The sequence below is a fragment of the Tauraco erythrolophus genome, chromosome 2 (assembly GCF_009769465.1).
Source record: "Tauraco erythrolophus isolate bTauEry1 chromosome 2, bTauEry1.pri, whole genome shotgun sequence".
Taxonomy (NCBI): domain Eukaryota; kingdom Metazoa; phylum Chordata; class Aves; order Musophagiformes; family Musophagidae; genus Tauraco; species Tauraco erythrolophus.
In genome coordinates, this window is record NC_141466.1 from 54,202,022 (window position 1) to 54,221,026 (window position 19,005).

General features: G+C 41.1%; 1 protein-coding gene across 1 annotated transcript in view; it reads left to right on the forward strand.

The window, feature by feature from the left end:
- The first annotated feature begins 5,131 nt into the window (after positions 1–5,131).
- The window catches only part of RNF144A (ring finger protein 144A), a 50,968-nt gene continuing 37,094 nt past the window's right edge, over positions 5,132–19,005 (forward strand). The window contains exon 1 of the mRNA XM_086608367.1: positions 5,132–5,199. The gene's annotated coding sequence lies outside the window, so the exon portion shown is untranslated. The remainder of the gene's footprint in view (positions 5,200–19,005) is intronic.

Genomic DNA, 19,005 nt, shown 5'->3' on the forward strand with positions numbered 1-19,005 from the left:
CTTCAGGGAGTCCATGGGAATTTCACCTCCTGGCTTGAACGACAGTGGCATTAGGCTGGCACTGGGCAGCGGGGTCATATGTGCTTCTCTCGTCACCAAATGGTACGCTTAAGCTCTCCTTAAGTGTTTCAAGGTGTAACTCTGCGTAACCTCCCTGGCACAGGGGTCACTGGACTTCGGTTTGGTTCCGGCATGTAAACACCTTGCACAGCAGAATCTCCCTGCGATGAGTGCAGTCTGTCCCTGGCTCCTGCCGGAGCCGTCACTGCTGAGGAATCTCATCTTTCACCCTGTGGTTCTTCCCTCTTTCTGCAGGGGTGACCATGCAGGACTGTATGAGATGCAGTCTCCTGACAAGGATAAGGAGGTTGGTGAGGGCATCACATTTTGCATAATAACATGTTGTCGCCACCATAAGTAAAGGTTAGAATCCAGAGCAGAAATTCCCTCTTGTGCATATAACTTGTCAAAATTTATCCTTTTTCTGATGTGTCCTTTAGCTTTTGTCCTTGGACCCTGTGGCTGCTGGGCCGTGAGCTGCATCATCAGCTCTGACAGGATGAAGTGGAGGGAGATGAGTTTCATGGCCGTTCATGCCTTCCGGCTACTCTTGGCTGGCACAAAAAACAGATGAAGCATGGGCTGTCACACAAGTGTAGAGCAGATCCCGCAGCCTTTCTTTCGGCATCTGTCACTGGTCTTGTGCTGAGCCTGACACGGGTTTCCTAATTCTGCCTGTCAGCTTGTGCCTCTGCACAATAGAGCTTTCTTGTCGGGGAAAATCATTACAGCACGTCAGCAAAAGCACGCTGGGTGAATGGAGCAGCAGCTGACTGCGAAATATAAACAAGTAGATGTCTGTGGGAAATAAACTGGGAATCAAGATGCTCCAGAAGGACTGGACTTAGACCAGACATCATTTAACAGTTTCATTTGTAAGACAGAGCGTAAATAAAAAGCCACTTATACTGTTTACCAGTCTGTCATTCCCAGCTCTTAATGATAAGTAAGCAGTCACAAAGAACAATTTCTTTCTTTTTGATGAGTAAAACCAAAGTAGGTATGCAGGATATGGCTGAATGCCGTCAGATTTCTCAGTGACAAATTTTCTGGACATCCATAGCATGGGAGACTGCATCCTGGAAAGCAGGAACTCTGCAAAGGTATTGGGGGTCAGGCTGGATACAGAACTTTCAGTTATCAGTGCACTGTTGCAGGGAGAGGAGGAGAGAGGGCTAATTTAATCCTTGGCAGATGGGATTTATAAAAGAAACATTTTTCTCCGTGCATGACATTAATGACAATAATACACTCAAATTCTGTATCTGGTCCTAGTTTTCACATCTTTCAAAGGCCTTTTGAAAATCTGCAGGAGGTATAGAAAGAGAGCCACAAGAATTATGAGTGCTGAAAAATCTCCTGGTAGTGATTTAATGTGGAAAGGGTGGAGTGTGAGCCGCTTTTATTTTTTTTTTTTCCTGCATCTCTCTTATTTGTAATTATTGGATCCCTGTCCAGATGATTTTAGGACAGATCTTATCTCATTCAAAGACAAATGTCTAAAATAGGTCAGATGGATTGATCTGTCAGGTCCATCTCTGAGATAGATTGCTCTGTTGGTGATGGAAGACAATGTCACTGGCTGATCAGAAGTAGGCAGCTGTCTCTTAAACACTGGTAAAAATGATAAAGAGAAAACAGGCTGAGAAGATTATTAAAATTATGGAGAAAGAGTTTGGGGTTTTTTACATGAATTAAATAGCAAAAAAGGTTTAAAATGCTAATGTCCCTTCAGAAATACTTCTCAGAGTCAAATTTTGTCGGTTGAAGCCCAAGAAAAGGAGAAAGATTTTGAGTGCCTGGATGAGCATTTTAGTTGTCTGACAGATCAGAAGGAAAAGATTGCATTTAATGTATATTATGCATATTCTTTCTACAGGATTCAGATGTACAGGTTCTTGTTGAATATCATGACCAGTCTGCAGGCTGGGTAGCTGGCGGGATGCTGGCTAATCAAGGAAGAGCCTCTTGGGAAAGCCTTGTGTGGGAGGGGAGATAAGAGGTTTGTCTGGCTCTGTGTAGAGCTTAACCCAGTAGCTGGATACCTCCAAGGAAATGTCAGAAAGGACAACTGAAATTTCCAGTTTGGATAAGGAGAGGGAGGCCTGGAATAGGAGGTAAATCTGTGAGGTCCCTCTATAGAGAGAGTAGCTGAATTTTTATGACTGGAAGAGATTGCCTAGGAGCCATGAAGGAGAGACAAACGCCACTGATGAAAAGGGAATTGTTTCCTCAGGATTCCTCCTGCCTTTGAAAGATGTAAGTGGGAAAGAGGACCCTGGGAAGGCAGTGCTGGTGGAGATGTTAGTGAAGTGCTGAGTGAGGTGCTGGCAAGGGCAAGATTTTAAGAGGATGAAAGAGGACAGGAGACGCCCGAGCCAGATGAAGCTGACGCAATGACTGAAAGTACTGGCCAGGACAAGTTTTGTGCTAAGGAAGAAGGAGGACTGGCAGAAGAGCTGGAAAACATCTGTGGTAGAGCTGTAGGAAAAGAGTTTACAGGCAGCTTATACACTCACCATACCCCTATAGTATGAGAAGACACTGAGTGCCTTAGCTGTCTCGGCAAGAGAGTATCTTGTACTAACTTTCTTATACTCTTTTTTTGTTTTCCTCCTCCCATTTAGAGAGCAAGGCTGTGGTGGGTTGACCCTGGCTGGATGCCAGGTGCCCACCAAAGCCACTCTATCACTCTCCTCCTCGGCTGGATAGGGGCGTGAAAAAGGTAACAAGAGGCTTGTGGGTCAAGATAAGGACAGGGAGAGATCACTCAGCAATTAGTGTCACCGGCAAAACCAGACTTGACTTGGGGAAAAATTAATTTATTGCCAATCAAATCAGAGTGGGGTAATGAGAATATAAAAACAAATCTTAAAAACTCTTTTCCCTCACCCCTCCCTTCTTTCCAGCTCTACCTTTTCCCCCAGCAGCAGAGGGAGATGGGGAATGGGGGTTGTGGTCAGTTCATCACATGTTGTCTCTGCTGCTTCTTCTTCCTCAGGGGGAGGACTCCTCATAGTCTACCCTTGCTCCAGTGTGGGCCCTTTCCACAGGGTGCAGTCCCTCAGGAACAGACTGCTCCAGTGTGGGTCTCCCATGCGGTCACAATTCCTGCCAGCAAACCTGCTCCACCGTGGGCTTCTCTCTGCAGTTCCACAGGTCCTGCCTGGAGTCTGCTCCAGCACAGGCTTCCCATGGGGTCACAGCCTCCTTCAGGCGTCCATCTGCTCCAGCATGGGGTCTTCCATGGGTTGCAGGTAGATTTCTGATCCACTGTTAATCTCCATGGGCTGCAGAGGCACAGCCTGCCTCACCATGGTCTTCACCACGGGCTGCAGGGGAATCTCTGCTCTGGTGCCTGGAGCACCTCCTCCCTCTCCCCACAGAAGGCACCTCTGCAGCCCCTTTGCTGCCAAAGCCTTGCCACGCAAACCCAGTACAGAAAAGCATAACTGGAACCACTGGCTGAAGTTGTAAATGGAAAGAAGGTGAACAGCTGCAGCTCTTGGATAAATTGCCCTTCCCACCATTAGAGAAAGTGGTGGATCTCTTGAGGTGTCCAGCCCAGGGCAGATCATGCGCCCGGGCAGTATTTGTTAGCCCCGTGCAAGTTACTTGTCTTGCATTCAGGGCACTTGGGAAGTGGGTATTAATTTAAGGTGTTCAGGTTTAACAAGCTAATGCATCCAGTGGTTCTCTGACCCTAAGCTCCAGGAAGCTCTTTTCTTATTTTTCAAGCAGATATACCGTAATGAAAATAGACTTACTTTGACACTTTTTTTCCTCCTAAAATGTCAAGAGAATGTGGGAAGAGGGCAATAACACACTTTTGTCAGATTTCCTAATTTTCAAGTAGGATTTGTGGCGAAGAAGCAAGTAGGAGGGGAAGGTTAAAGTGAGGAGGATGTGCAAGAAGGGAGGAGGGAACCTCTTTTTGGTGACATGGTTGAATAACTGATTGGTAGCCAAAAACAGTGCACATATGTCTGAGCTTGTTCAAGTAAAGGTTGCCTGAACTGTCAGGCTATTCCTTTAACTACTGTTTTTTAATTTTTTTTTCTAGAAGTATGGTAGATATTTTTCCCATATCACATTTCTCTCTAAATGGAAATCAGAGAGTGGAGAACAAGAATGTTCCAGGAATTAAATGCTCATTTTCAAAAGTTCTAAAGCTTAATGTATGCTTCAATAATTACAAGTTATTTTTAAATGGCATGGTATTTAAACTTAAAATGAATAAGGAAGACCAGAATCTTGTGTGTTTGGCTATAAACTATTTCCAAGCTACGTTTTTCTGATTTGGTAATAAAGGACAGGTTTTACGTTAAAATTTGACATACTTAGTTTGAGAATATAAGTTTTCTGAGTATTCACTGGAAAGGAACTGAGCTGATGATTTCTCTTGCAGAAGTAACACTGTTGGACAAATCCGAAAATGGGAAATAGTTTGAAGTGAAACTAGGACTCCTGCCAACTGCTGTATTCTGAATTCCTCCTCTTCCCTGGCATCTCATCACATTTATTAAAATTCTCTGCCTACAGACTGATTTTGTTCAAAGTAGTGGGCTTTGCATGTGGCTTTGTACGTATATTTTCCTGGTATGGTTTCTAGAAATGCTTTGCAAAGTGCATGGAAAGTTGTGGTAGTTCACTGTTGGTTTTGTACATAAGAAGTACCCAAGTCTAGCACCGAATATGACTTGTGATCCTTCAGAGTATGACATATTTTCCTAAAGTTCTGGATCATGGGGGCTGCAGCTATCTAAGATGATAGCAAAATGTACTTTTTCCCCTTCAGGCTTGGAAATCCATTGCATTTAAAAAAAAAAATCTCTTCTGTGATGGGGTTAATCTTTTCAAGCTGGTAAGTAGAAACTGAGCCAGTAAGTGCAGAGAGTAAAAAGGGTTAAGAGTTGAATTTTGTCTTTCTGCACTAAGACCGCTTGTGCCACCACACAATTTGAAAAGTTCATTGACAGAATGGAGCTGTGAGTTCCGGTTTTATACAGTCAATCTAAATAATGCCTGACCCTTATTTTTTGTTTTTCAGACTTGTCTAACATTACCTTGAGCCAAATTCCTAGACTGGTTGTGCTTTCTCATGGGATCCCTGTGACTGACAAAGGAGAGCTTGTTGTGGTAGGCGTTCGCGTTGACTGTCTTGACAACTCTTGGCTGGGACACAGACAGATGCAGTTTCCAATGCAGCCGCTCTTTCATAGGACTCCTATGCCAACAGGAGCTGGGGGTGGTGGTAGGGAAATGCCTGAGATGGGTTTTATAGTCTTTGGAATTGCTGTTGTGTTCCCCCATAAAAATCAAAACCACATAGCCCGAACTATTACAAAGGAGGGAATTTGTCAAAGTTTGCTTTTAATTATGGAGCACTAGAATGAAAAGGGTTGGCTCATTTACCAATTAAGTGAAGGAAAACAACAAAATCCGCCTTCTAGCTAACTTTCTAGCAAAGTCCAAGGCTTGTTTTGGTGTAGTTCGATAACTGTCTTCAAAGCACAGTTTTACAGTACTACCTAAAATGGGTTCACTAGGTTTTTATTTTTATATCTCTATATAACATATATATAGTATGTATCTTTATAACAGAGCCTGTTTTGCTTTCATATATGGTTATAGATTTAATAGTTCAATGTCTTACAATACTACATTTTGAACAGAAATAAATCTGTAGTCCAAATAAGGAAGTGAGAAAATAAATTATTTCCTTTTTGAGATGGCTGTAGATCTATATGTACTCCATAGCAAATTGTTGATACATTTGATAAATGCATCTCCAGTCAATAAAAAAAAAAAGTAGCTTGTATTTATCTTCTTGTCTTCTAGAAGGCAGTAAAAATTCTGTTTAAATAATTAAAGCCTATCCATTTCTCCGTTTGGGGTTTGAAAAAGATCATAGAATCATAGAATGGTTTGGGTTGGAAGGGACCTTATCCTGTAAATATCACTAGAGCTGGAAGTGCTGTATTACGATTACTTTAATACATGGCTATGTGTAGAAATAATGACATTTTTAGATTCTTCCTTTGCCAGAACTTGTGGTTTGCTGTTGGTAGCTTTCTGTTTTATCAAGCAATGCCACTTTTGCATGCATGCATCTTCTGGACATATTATTGAAAAGTCATATACTTGCAGACCGGCAGACTTTAAATTTTTTTTTTTCTCCTTTCCTTTGAAATTCATATTCTTGCCTTAATTATCAAAGTGTAATGATGTTCTTGTTTGACTTTTTTGATCCCAGGAAAAACCTCTTGTGAAGAAAATGTAATCATGCCCTCATTGTCTTGAATTTAACTATTGGGGTTTTAATATATTAAACTCTATGCTCAGCTTGAGTAACATTTCTTGGTGTAGAGAAGTACTGTTTAATTGTAAAGCTTGTTGAAATATTTTTAATCTGGAATTTTTTTCCACTCACTTTTTTTAGTACTAAGTGAAAAAAATCCTTTTTTGTCACATCTTTTTTACTAGCAGAAAAACAAAATGGGGAAAAAGAGAAGAGAGATTAAATTTCATGTAAAACCAAAATGTCTGATATTGTTTTCAGTATCCATTGCTTAAAAAGCAAGTTGAGATTCAAAAACTAATTAGGGAGTTTCATTGCTTTCCTTTTATTTTAACTATTTAATTAAAAATTTGAATGCCGGAAAGTGGAGAGGAGTTCTTTCATCTACAGAGAGGGCTGTAGATGGTATAATTTCTTTCATAAACTTTCAGCTTGCAAGTAGTCAGTATTTCTGCTCCCCCTACTTTTGAAAAGCTGTAATAGAAACATATAATGCGTCTCTGGTGCTTAGAAACTTGAAGAAAGTTTCTATAATAAATGTGCAATGGCAAGTTAATGCATGTCTGTCCTTGTGGTCAATGATGTCTTTTTAGCTTAAATAATTAATCTGCTATCATGTGATGTACATTGCTCTGCATCACGTATTTGCAGGGAGTGACTGTATCTCTTCTTGAGCTCCCTGTGGGAGGCTAAATAAGCCAAGCTCCATCAGCCTCCGAGAGTCCCGTGCCTTTGGGTGCAGTGATCTGCCTCTGCACCCATTCCCCACTGTGCTGTTATCAATGGTGCAGCTTGTTCTCACTTCCCTGTTTTAGTTTTCCTCTAAGGTGTTACTAAAGATCCTCAAACCTCTCCCGGCACCATGTCTCCTTTTCTGAAACACGAGGAGAAGTGTGCACAAAGTACTCTCAGGACCAGTGTCCAGTCTCTTGGAAAGAGCATGCAGAGCTGGTCTTTGTTTTTCTTCTTGAAGTAGAAACCTCAGTTTGGTGTCATTGTTCTGCCAAACGTGAAACAACTGTGGACTTCTATGGTCTTTGTGTACTTCTGTGATCAATGTGAGAGCAGCTCTAACATATTGTGCACAAACATAGCTGAAACGTGCCTTGAGTTTTTGAATCTTTCTGCTGCCTGCCAACCCTATTTTGCTGAAACAACTCTGACGGATTACCAAAATGGAGCATATCTTGGCACGGGTCTGTATTGGAAAATATTTGTGGCATACGGATGATCATGAGGTATTTGTGTAGTGAACAAGAACATACCATACATAGTTCAGACTATTAATACAAAGCAGAGGAGTGTTGCCTTCTGATTTTCCTTGTCTGGCAGGCAAGAGCCCACCATTGCTATTAGTGGGATATTGAACGTAGTGGCAGAACTCACTGATCTTCCCCGAGCATCTAGAGAAGAGCTTGTGCATCTTCTTCTTTAGAGATGCTTTCATAGATATAGCTTGTTCCTGCTTGTTAGAAGGGAGCAGATGGGGAAAGTCAGAGTTTGCCAGTAAAAGGCAAAATTCTTCTCTAATGATCTACTGTTGGCCTGAAATTGTGGGGTTTTCTTATGGAGTTGTTTATTTCTGTCTTATTGTTTATAACCTTAAAACAGTTACAATGTTTCATTTCACTGTGGAAGGAAGCAATCCAAATATTTTGGCTTTGCTTTAGAGAAAGATAAACTTTTCTAAGTAGCTGTCTGTAACCCTAATGGCAGCTGAGACCTCTATAACTGAGTCAGTGTACCATAATTTAGTGACAAACGTGTGGATGATCTAGCTGTGACACATTCATAATTTGCATTATTATTATTATGTCTTGTAGCAATACCCAAAGGCACGGGTTGGCTCAGTCCACCATAGAAAAGTTATACAGCTAAAATGAAATTTAGTGAAGATATAAATATAATCTGCCTACAAAAGTTAGGTAGTGTTTTTTCAGCCTATGACAAGAAGAACTGCAGAGATTACAAATTTATTCTGTGGTGACAGCCACAAAGTAAAGTTTGGTTTTAATTAAATTCATGAAACAGGATGTAAAATTAAACCTATTTATTGGCTTTAATCCACAAGAAAATCTCCTCCAATAACAAAGAAAGGCCTGAAGGTGGGAAATTACTTTTTTTTAGTAAACATTTAAAGTAACTTAAATCAGCTCATTCTAGAGCCATCTGCATTCCTTAGTTTGCCTCGTTGTTTGTATGTACAGGTCTGTGGCTTGTGCAGAGCAACACGGAGTGGGTTTAACCAGGCAAGGTCTTCTCAGTCTTCAAGGTTTTTAGTTCTTCGTTCTGAATATCTCGCTGCTACTGTGGAACAAGTTAGCATCCTATTGAAATAAATAGCTGTAGGATGCATTTCTGAGGTTTTGTTTCAAATACTGGAGGGATTTGTTGCTTTTGTTGTTTTTGCTGAGGAGTTGGGTTTTTTTAAACCCAGTATTAGTTTCTAGTAAGTTTAGATTGAATAAGGTATTTTGGGGTTTTGCCATATGCTGAAACCTAAATGAAAGTTCCTTCTTCCTTTTTGCGTGCTGTAGAACTGAAATCGGGCTACAAATGCTTACTTTTTGAACAGATTCTGTGTATATGTCAAGTTGGCTCTCTGAATAGTTTGCTCCAGGTTCTGTGTAACTGGCCACTTTTCCCACAAGAAGGGATCAGAAGAGTCAGAGTAGTTTGCTATAGTTAATTTTTTTTCTCCTGTTCAGTCAGTGAGAAGGGAGTAGGGGACACTGACTACTGCAGATGCACAAAGCAACAGGGAAAAGCAGTAGGATTCCAGTACTTAAATGTGCCGGAATGTACTGGCAATGTACAAAGTAGGGAAAGAGGCGCAAGTCAAGACACTTTTCTTTATGAAGGTCAAAATGCACAACAGCAGACGAGTTAGGCAACCACTGCATACCAATCCTTGTAGCAATCATCTGCCTTGTGCAAAAGGGTCTCGTTGCTGCATAATAATGTCAGTTCCTGAGCTTTCACAAGCAGAACTTCCACTTTTTCTACTTCTTTTGAGTGCAACTTACACAAATTCATTACAACAGTACTTAAGAAATTTGTTTTTCTCCTCCTTAGATTCAGACATTACACTGAGGCTTCTAATTTTATCTCTGATCAGTCTTTCGTTCTCCTGTGAGTATATCAATCCCACCTCCTGCCAAGTGAAACCAGTTCAAAAGGTCCCTGCTTGTTTGCTCTCATCTCAGTATTATTGAATCTTCCTTCCACCCCAATAGCTAGAAATTGAGCTCTTCCTTCTTTTCTCCTTAATTCTGTCTTGCTTCCTGCATGTCTCAATGCAGTTTCACTTTCCTATAAAATCCGCAGGTTGACTTGAAACCGTCCTGCAGGATAAGAACTGCCAGTGAGAATGATGCTGCCAAAGAACTTTGCATCTCCGAGAGAGGACCTGTCAGCTTCATCCCTTTCCTTTACCACTGTGGTAAAAGGCTGATTTACAGCTTTAATTTAATCAGTAGTCCTTTTAATGTATTTGTCATAATTTTGAGGTGCTGGTTCCCATTTCTGTAAAGGCTAGAGCCTAGGGCTGAGGAAGAAGCAGGTTGGTGGCTGGTCTGTCACAGGCATAAGCTGAGCTGTGCAAGCACAGTAGCTTTCTCAGGGGCTGTGGAAGGAACTTCTCCAGGAACTTGGAGCCCTCTCAAACCTCACCGCTTGCCGTTCCAAGTACAACACCCACTGTTTCAACCACGCTTTCTCTAACCAAAACACAAAGCAGATCTCCCCAGAAGAAAACATTTCATTTTGAGTGTTAGTAGAGAAGGCAGGAGAGAATAAAAACTGTCTGTGGCACATGATAATTATATTGCCTTAAGCACTACGTACCACTTTGCCTGCTTTTTCCATCTGCTAAGTCTGACCGCTGCTGGCGTTGCAGGAACCCAGGCCTCCTGGTTATTTCAGGTCGCTAGCAGGTATTGGTGCATCTTGCTCAAACTACCTCAGTTGATTTAAATCTGTGTTAGGAGTTTACTCCTGAGTAACAAACTGAACTTGAGTGGTGTGCCCAAGTGAAGAGCCTGTATTGTTGACCAGTGAGTAGGGACAGAGGTTGCTACCCAGCAGCCTGAATTCTCACTATTTTTCTGTGGTGGTAATGAGTTCATTTTATATTGCTCTGTGATTATTTTTTTCTACTTTTTTTTGGTCATCTTTATCACTCATTTTTTACATATGGTTAGTTACTTTTAATCATTTGTTAACAACCACACAGTTAGAAACCCCATATGGTCAGCTTATGCTTTATATGTTTTTAAATCTTCTATTTGGATGTTTCCTGATCTGCATGTCCATGTCTAATTTTCACTGTCTTCTGTAGACTTTCATTAGTGAGATTTGGGTATTTTGTTCTTGTAATGTATGGATAGAGTACAAATGTGCCTGTAGTTAATCAGTTACTGACCTAGTTGCTCTGTCAGTCATATTCCCAAACTCCCCATTAACTCAATGGTGTGACTTTATCTATTAGACTTCAGAGGCTTAAAGCTTATGTTGCATTGCCTTGGTTTACAGCTGGTGCAGTAAGTCTGGTGCAAAAACCTCCCTGTTCTCCACTTAGAACAGAATTTGGTGTGGATGAAAGAAACGCTGAATTTCCTGTCTTCTGTTACATTGTGGGGTCTTCCTACACTGCTCCAACTCTCTTTCCCACCTAAACGAGATCTGAAGATCAACAAGCACCTTTGTTCAAGTTGCCATGCTCTTACTCTCATTTGTACCGACCAGTGTAAAGGACATGTGCTGCCCTTGTGTCTCCAGTTTTGAAACAAATGCCTGTTCCAACTCCTTTGTAGAAACTGGGGCCAGCTTCTTGACTCTTCTTGTTTGTTTTTAAAGTAGCACTGCTTTGCTCTTGAATCTATTTAATTGATTTCCTGCTGGAAAGAAGCTAAGGGGCTGTCTTTGCCAATTAACTAGGGCAAATACTTTATTAGTAGACAATGTAAGTTAACCAAGGATTTCAGGAAAGAAACGTGGGAGACTTTTCATGGTTAAGCACTTGTTCTTTGGTGGAGGGTTCTTTTCATTAAATATAGAATAGGAATTCAAAGACATTCCAGGGTTCAGCTCCTTCCCTCTGAATGCTTTCTTCCTGTCTAGTTTTAATATTGACAAACTATTTTATCCTAAAAGCATGTAAAGCTCTTAAGGAGGACACTTATTGTCCTTTCACAAAAAAAAAAATCATGTAGAGAATGATTTCAGGCCTGTGACACAGCTTACTCATGTGATAGGCTATCTTTAGGAGCATTAATAGCCATATTTTAAAAGAAATTTCTATTATTGGCCTCCTAGATTGCTAGGTGCAATAAAGTCAACCAAGAGAGCAACCAGATTGAGTTTGTTACTAGGAATATCTAAAAACAAACCACAAAAGCTAATTTTAAGCAGTGGGTTGCAATCCATGTTGTTTAGTTTAGAACCTCTGGAACAATTCCTTTCCAAACATCTCTATTTTAAACTGGTATGTCAGACCACTGTGGCTGCTCTTTCACGGTCTCCTTAACATAAAACACTGTGATGACCATTAAAGTAAATAGCAAAAAGTAACAATTACAGAACTGACAAAAAAAGATTAGTTTTAGTACAGTCGATTCCCTTTAAATAGAGGTGTATGTCTCAAGAGCTGGGTGGGTGGTGTATGTTTGTATGTGTACCACGTTACTTGGCTGGGACCATAATGAACAACCTCATCTGTGATCTTCCCAGAAGCTGAAAAGAGCACAGACTTCTGTGGTTTATGTCTTGTTTGGTTTGGGAAAGCACAAGTTGAACTTGGAAAGATTCCTACTATCTAAAGTGTTCAACACGTGGCCTCTGGAAAGTGCAGAATATCTTTAACTACCATTTTTTAATTCAGCCTTTTTAATAATAACTTCTTCCAGTAGAATTTTGTTTTACTAAGGCTTTTCTACTTTATTTTTTAACATTATTTTAATGTTAAATGGTTAATGTGATTACTTCTGCTTTTTTAGACTGCATACAAAAGGGAAGAAGCTACAGGAGTCAGAACTGCTCAGACAAATGCTGCTGTTTCAAAGATATTTCCTGATATCCAAGTGGGCCTAGAGAAAATGGTTTTCCACTAAATTCAGCTATTGATCCATTTTTTTGAGGCAGAGAATTTAGTACCAAGGGTATTAAAATTAGTTGATTTTTTTTTTATAACTTTATATTGATGTTAACTTCTGAAACCTATGGTCTACTGCACTGTGCACTGTGCAAACAAAAAGGAAAAGTAAAATCTTTTTCCCACAGAGGAGGTGGGTCAGTATCACCCTCAGACTGCCTATTCTGGGTGTCTTTACAGTATGGAGCAAGGCCTGACCTAGTGTTTAAGATAGTTTGTTTCATCACTGTTAGTAAGCTGGCAGTGACAGTGCAGAGGAACCAACTGAGTATTTGTTGAGCTTCTGAAAAGGATTTTTCAGACATAACTGATGTCCAGGTAGGCGTTTTACGTAGGGAGGGGCGTGTCTTCAATGAGCTATTAACTGTTTCCTGGGTATTGTTTTTGTGGGACAAACTCTAGTCACCTTTTAGATAACAGACTGATCACTTGGACTTGTGGAGGGAGCTCAATTTATGAAGTGTCTTAGGGAATATATTGTATATATCCATGCTTTAAACAAAAGTGTTGCTACTTCATTTTGTTTCCTTCTTTAGGAAGTAAAATGACTTCATTCTAGTAATGTTAACTTCCTTTAAAAAAGCATCAGCACTCACTGAAGAAAGCTCTTTGACTGTTTTGTTTTTAAAACTCTTATGTATAAACCCCTAGAATGATGAGCACAGACTTAACCTGCCCTAATTTTTTTTCCCCTCCTTGCCAGAATAAATCTATGCAAAATTTTCTCACTTTATGCTGTATGCCAGATCTCTCTGCTGTGAAACTGCGTGTTTTCCATCCCTGTGCCCAACGTGCTTTCTGCCAGTAAGCAAGTCAGCACTGCCACCCGTGAGAAGCGTGCAGCGAGGGCTGTGTTGCGGTGTTCTTTCGAGCAGGTAGAAGTTACGGATTGAGCAGAGCGCAGGTGGCTTGCACAGAGCCACAAACCAAACCTGTTCCTATGAACGTGCAGCGAGGAATGTACCCAACACACCAGCACTGAGTACCTGTTGCAATGTGTGTGTTGATTTGGGGAAGGGGTTAATATGATCTAGGAGCACCAAGAGGCAATGCAGAATGCTGGCAGGCAGTTCCTACTTGTGAATAGGCTATTGCTTTCACTACATATCAAATCCCTAGGAAAGTCAGGTACTCTGGTCACACTGGGTGTTTTGGCATTGCTTCGTTGTTACCAGAGATGTTCCCTCTTCAGCAGGTTGGATTATGTGGGTATGTAGAAGGTGTAAGGGACTGGCTTAGTATTCAGTTTTCTCTTTCTAACAATGCAGTGTCATGTAAGGCAACACGCTCTTTTCTTTCTATTTATTTTATTTTTATTGCAAATCAAATTAACTATACTGATGTCATGTTAGAAAAGATTTATTTAAATTATTTTTGACAGCTTATTCTATACTGAGTTGATATTTTCCTTTAATAATTTTCAATATCTGTTCTGTTTGGGTGACTCAAAAGCCAAGTCTCTTCTATAATATTAAAGATTGAAACTCAAAAAGTCCTAATCACCTCCATACTGTCCTTACTAAATCAATTAATTGGCAGGGAAAATGTAGAACTGCTGGTAGTTTGTTCTTAAGGTTTTGTTATAAATGAGGAAAGAAAAACTATAGTTCAAGCTCCAAAAGCATCTTAATTTACTACTATTAATCAATGAGTAAGAGGAGAAAACTAGATGGAAACTAGAAGCAATAAAGCAAGGCCCAGCATCTGTTGATTTTTAAGAGCTGTGCTCAAGTGTACAAAGCAGTATGAAGAAAATACCAATAGCATTCCTCAGTTTGTGTTCCCCAAATCAAAGGTCTGTAACTTGCTACTTGCTATCTAGACAAGATATCTTGTGGGGAACCCTGAAGAGAGTATTTACACTGAGGTGAACTTGTGCTCTTTCCTTTCTTCCCTTTACACTTTCTGCTGTCTCTCTGTGCCCTTGGTGCTTCAACCTTTGGTTTCAGTCTTTCTGCCTGTGCTGTCTCAGAGTCTTCGTACACAGTCTCTGCCACATGCAGATGGGATGCTACAGTGCTGCGTTCTTCGGTAAACAGGACACAAGTTATACTGCAAATGTTGCTAAATGTGAGCAACGGGAAAAAAAAAACACCAACAACAGAGGAAGTATCGCTATGCAGCAGTAATATTACTGTGAAGGGTTAGAGCTGGGGCTGGTGTTGAGGCTAATACATTATACCTCTGAAAATACTGCAAGTGCTGATTCTCACTCTGCAGAGGGAGAAGAGAAGGAAAACACATGTTCAGGCAGCTGATGCACTGCTCATCCACCTGCCAGCTGATGTGATGTGGTAGGTACCAGCTGATGTGTCTGTCTGAGGCACGACTAAACTGTGTGAGCCGCTCAGTTATGCAGTAAGTTTGAGGCAGAAGTTTCTTATAATTCACGTGATGCTCTAATCACTAGATCATCCTTTTTTTGGTGTGTGCAATCTTAGTGGTTCACACTAATGTAAGAATGGTTAGGGTTGGAAGGGACCTCAAAGATCATCTAGTTCCAAAGATCATCTAGTTCCATTCAAGAACTTTCTCTTGAATGTATTTGCAGAAGGTCTTCTAAGGCCTGCACTAAATGACCATCATTAAGTGGACCATCAAAAAGAAGGTAGGAAGAAACCAGAGCAAATTAAACATCTGCCCCTAATCAAAGTGGTGTTACATAATAAGGATCTGTCTGTTAAGTTCCCTAGCCCATGTGAGTGACAGGTCTGTGCCCAGGCATGTGCTGGTTGAATGCCACATCAGGACATGACTTGACAAAACATAGTTGGAACATGTAATTTTGTTATGTGTGAAGGGAAACTTGGGAATGAACAACACTTCATTAACCGAGGTAGCATGGCTGAGGTGATATAATTAAATTTTTAACACTGTGCTTAAAAAAGGCAAGCTTTTCCTCTTCCAGAGAGAAGAGGAAAACTTGTTCCAAGGCAATTTCCTGGTAGAACACCCTGATCTCTCCTGTTTGGCTGACCTGGGCTACTGCGCTTTGGATACTGTGCAGTGGAGGTGAAACTGAAGAACTAGATTGTGATACAGATGTGATTGGAAGAGGGCAAGCTCCTTCAAGCAGGAGGAAATTAGAGCAACAGTATTATATATAGAAAAGGAGATAAAAAGAGAAAGAAAATACAACTTTCAGGAGGATACAGGGAAATGATCAGTTGGATTTGAATAGTGTGCAGAGACAGGTTTGAATCCAGAGTCATGAAGTTTGTCAGGCCAGAAGTTTGTTGTAAAATGTCCTAGCATATAGTTTTTATCATGTGAAACATCAGATGATATGAAGGGTTCACTGTTTAGTGAGAGATGCAGGAGTTCTCAAATCTTTTCCTCTTACTCATTTTTAAATTGGTACTACGATTAAGAGAAACAGTGAGTAGCTAGTGGTGTTGATCAGGCTAGATCCTGTTTGCAGGATGTATTGAGCAGGCTGTATCAGGGTTTTTTCTATCCCCAACACTGAGGGGGAAAAAGTAAAAATCTTACTGATCTATAATCCAGCCCATTGCACAGCCTAGGGGGAGGCACATTTATTGCACATTTATTGTCTCCTGACCATTGAATTTATTGTCAGGAGAAGGAATTCTTACAGAAAGATGTGGTGGGTGTTTTTTTTTTCTGCTTGGGTGGGGTTTTTTGCTTTGGCTGAGGTGCCTGATAGTAGACACACAATCTTCCTCTGAAGGCTTTCAAAATCGCTTTTCTTCCTTTCACTGAGTAGGTAATGTAGGCAGTTATCTTAGAAAGTCTGCTTCTTTATGCACCAGCAATAGGGTGACTATCCTAGGTAGCTTGAATCCCATCCTAGGTTTCTCCTTATGCTTAGTCCGGTGTGTCATACCAACATGGTGAGTGAGTCTGTATACCATGACATCTAATTCAAATATACTGTACTTTTCTGTCTTCTGAAGACTACAAGGGTAGTTCTGGGTCATAGCTGATGCACAGTGCGATATGGTAGGATGGAAGCTGTTACTTTTGCAGTGAAGTGTCCAAGTTCTAGCTAGAGTTCCTGATTTTAGGCATGGTTTTGGAAAAACTAAAAGTAATTTTCCAGATGACTGTAATTACTGCACTAAACATTTCTATGAAGTTTTACTTTCTATGAAGAGTGTTTTTCTTTTCATCTACTTAAGCAATATTTTCTTCCTAGTCCTATTGACTATGTGTGCTCTCTTGGTTCTTCCCTCTTTTAGTAGTGTTAGTGGAAGATAACCCTTCAGAACAAGGGAGAACTTCATGCTAATCTGTGAGGGGCTGATCTGGGGCATGAGACTGGGAATTTGTTATCCACACTGGGAGCTGTGAAAAATGCTGCCTCTTACAAATATCTGCCTGGAATTTTGTTGAGTGACAGGAACAAAGAGAGCTGTGGGTAAGTTAACCAGACTTCATTCTACTCTGAATGCTGATTTCACCTACCAGCATATCTGCTTTGCGCTTCAAATGTAGCGTATGAAGGGATGGTACTTGTGTATGTGTTGTCTTACACCTAGGATGTGAACTGTTGTTAAAACCTGAGCTCCACTGTTAGTAAACAAGTGTAAGACAGCAAGAGGGTTTGCAATGAGTTTTTTTCAATCCCATGTACTTCGTTCCTTCATCTGAGACTTGTTAAATGCTGTGGAAGTGCAGTGCTGGGCAGTGCACTAAGCGTGCATTTTGCTATAGTTACAAGGAAAAAGACAATTTGACTGGTGGAAAGGAAGAGACCAGCTGAGCAGTTCTTATTTTCATTTTCTCAGTAATTTTGCACAGCTTTAAATGTGGTTTCTAGCTATAAGCTTCCAAGGCTTTTTTCTTGCCTTCCCCCCAACAAAGAAAAAACTCCACAGAGCTCAAGCTTGGTGTTGCTTAGGTTTTGCCTAAGGTTTTGCATAGCTCTTACTTTTCTGAGAGTCAACTGTGGAGAAGAAAAAAAAGACTCGTGATATGTTAAAGTTTCAAACTGCTCCTTCCTGATTTATTGCTAATGTGGAGACAACTCAGAGTGCACTAGTTCATCAGTTCCTTGTAAGCAGAGAGGAGGGAAAGAATAGGAGGAAACAAGGAAAGGGGTGGAGGGGGAAAGAGTTTGAGAAGAGAAAAATAAAAACATGGGAAAACATTAGAGATGGGAGGAAAAGCATAGCAAAGCAGTTTTGACTGAGTGGTTTACAAATGTTCCCCTAGAGAGCAGTGATATTGTGTGTGCCCTTGTTATTACTCTTGCCTTCACAAGCTAGAAAATAATTGTCATGAGTGACTTCTCACTGCTAGGAAGCATTTGGGGGTTGTTGCAGCTGCAAGTTGCATGCTTAGGTTATGACTGGCTTTGGTTAAGATCAGTCTCTTAGGTTGGCTTCACCTTCCCTCACTTTAAGACCTCTTATAGATGTCAGATCAATTCACCCCAGGCTTCTTTCATTGTGGGAGAATTAGGATCAGCAAGAGGGCAAGGCATATGAGTGGAAATTTAAGTTATTTTAAAGGCAAGTGACTACTGGGTTACCTGTGGCCGGTAGTAGAGCTCTGGTTGATATGGCCAGCAGAACTGCCAAAACAGTCATCACACCCTAAACTAGGCACCTCCAGCCCATGACTATAAACAGGAGCTCATAGTTGGAAAACGTGAAGATGAGGGATTTGAACAGACTGGATCGTTGGGCTGAGCCCAATGGCATGAGCTTTAATAAGGCCAAGTGCAGAGTCCTTCACTTGGGGTATAAAAACCCCAAGCATCGCTATAGGCTTGGGGAAGAGTGGCTGGAGAGCTGCCTGTTGGAGAAGGACCTGGGGGTGTTGGTTGACTACCGGCTTGATATGAGCCAGCAGTGTGCCCAGGTGGCCAAAAAGGCCAATGGGATACTGGCGTGTATCAAGAATAGTGTGACCAGCAGGAGCAGGGAAGTGATCCTGCCCCTGTACTCGGCACTGGTGAGGCCGCACCTGGAATATTGTGTCCAGTTTTGGGCCCCTCGCTTTAAGAGAGATATTGAGCTCCTGGAGCGAGTCCAAAGAAGGGCAACTAAACTGGTCAAGGGGCTGGAAAATAAAACTTATGAGGAGCGGCTGAGGGAGTTGGGGCTGTTTAGCCTGGAGAAGAGGAGGCTGAGGGGAGACCTGATTACAGCCTACAAATACTTGAGAAGGGATGGTGGAGAGGTAGGGGAAGGGCTCTTTACATTAGTGTTGGGTGATAGAACAAGAGGAAATGGGTATAAGCTTAGTCAGGGGAGATTCAGGTTGGATGTTAGGAAGTATTTCTTCTCTGAAAGGGTTGTCAGCCACTGGAATAGGCTGCCCAGGGAGGTGGTTGAGTCCCCATCCCTGGATGTGTTTAAGAATAGGGTGGATGATCTACTTAGCGATATGGTTTAATGGGGATTAGGGACAGTTGGACTCGATGATCTCTAAGGTTTTTTCCAACCTAGAAATCTATGAAATCTATGAAATCTTCTTAGTCATGTTAATTTGGAGTAGGATTTCACGGTGTTCTGAGCAGCCT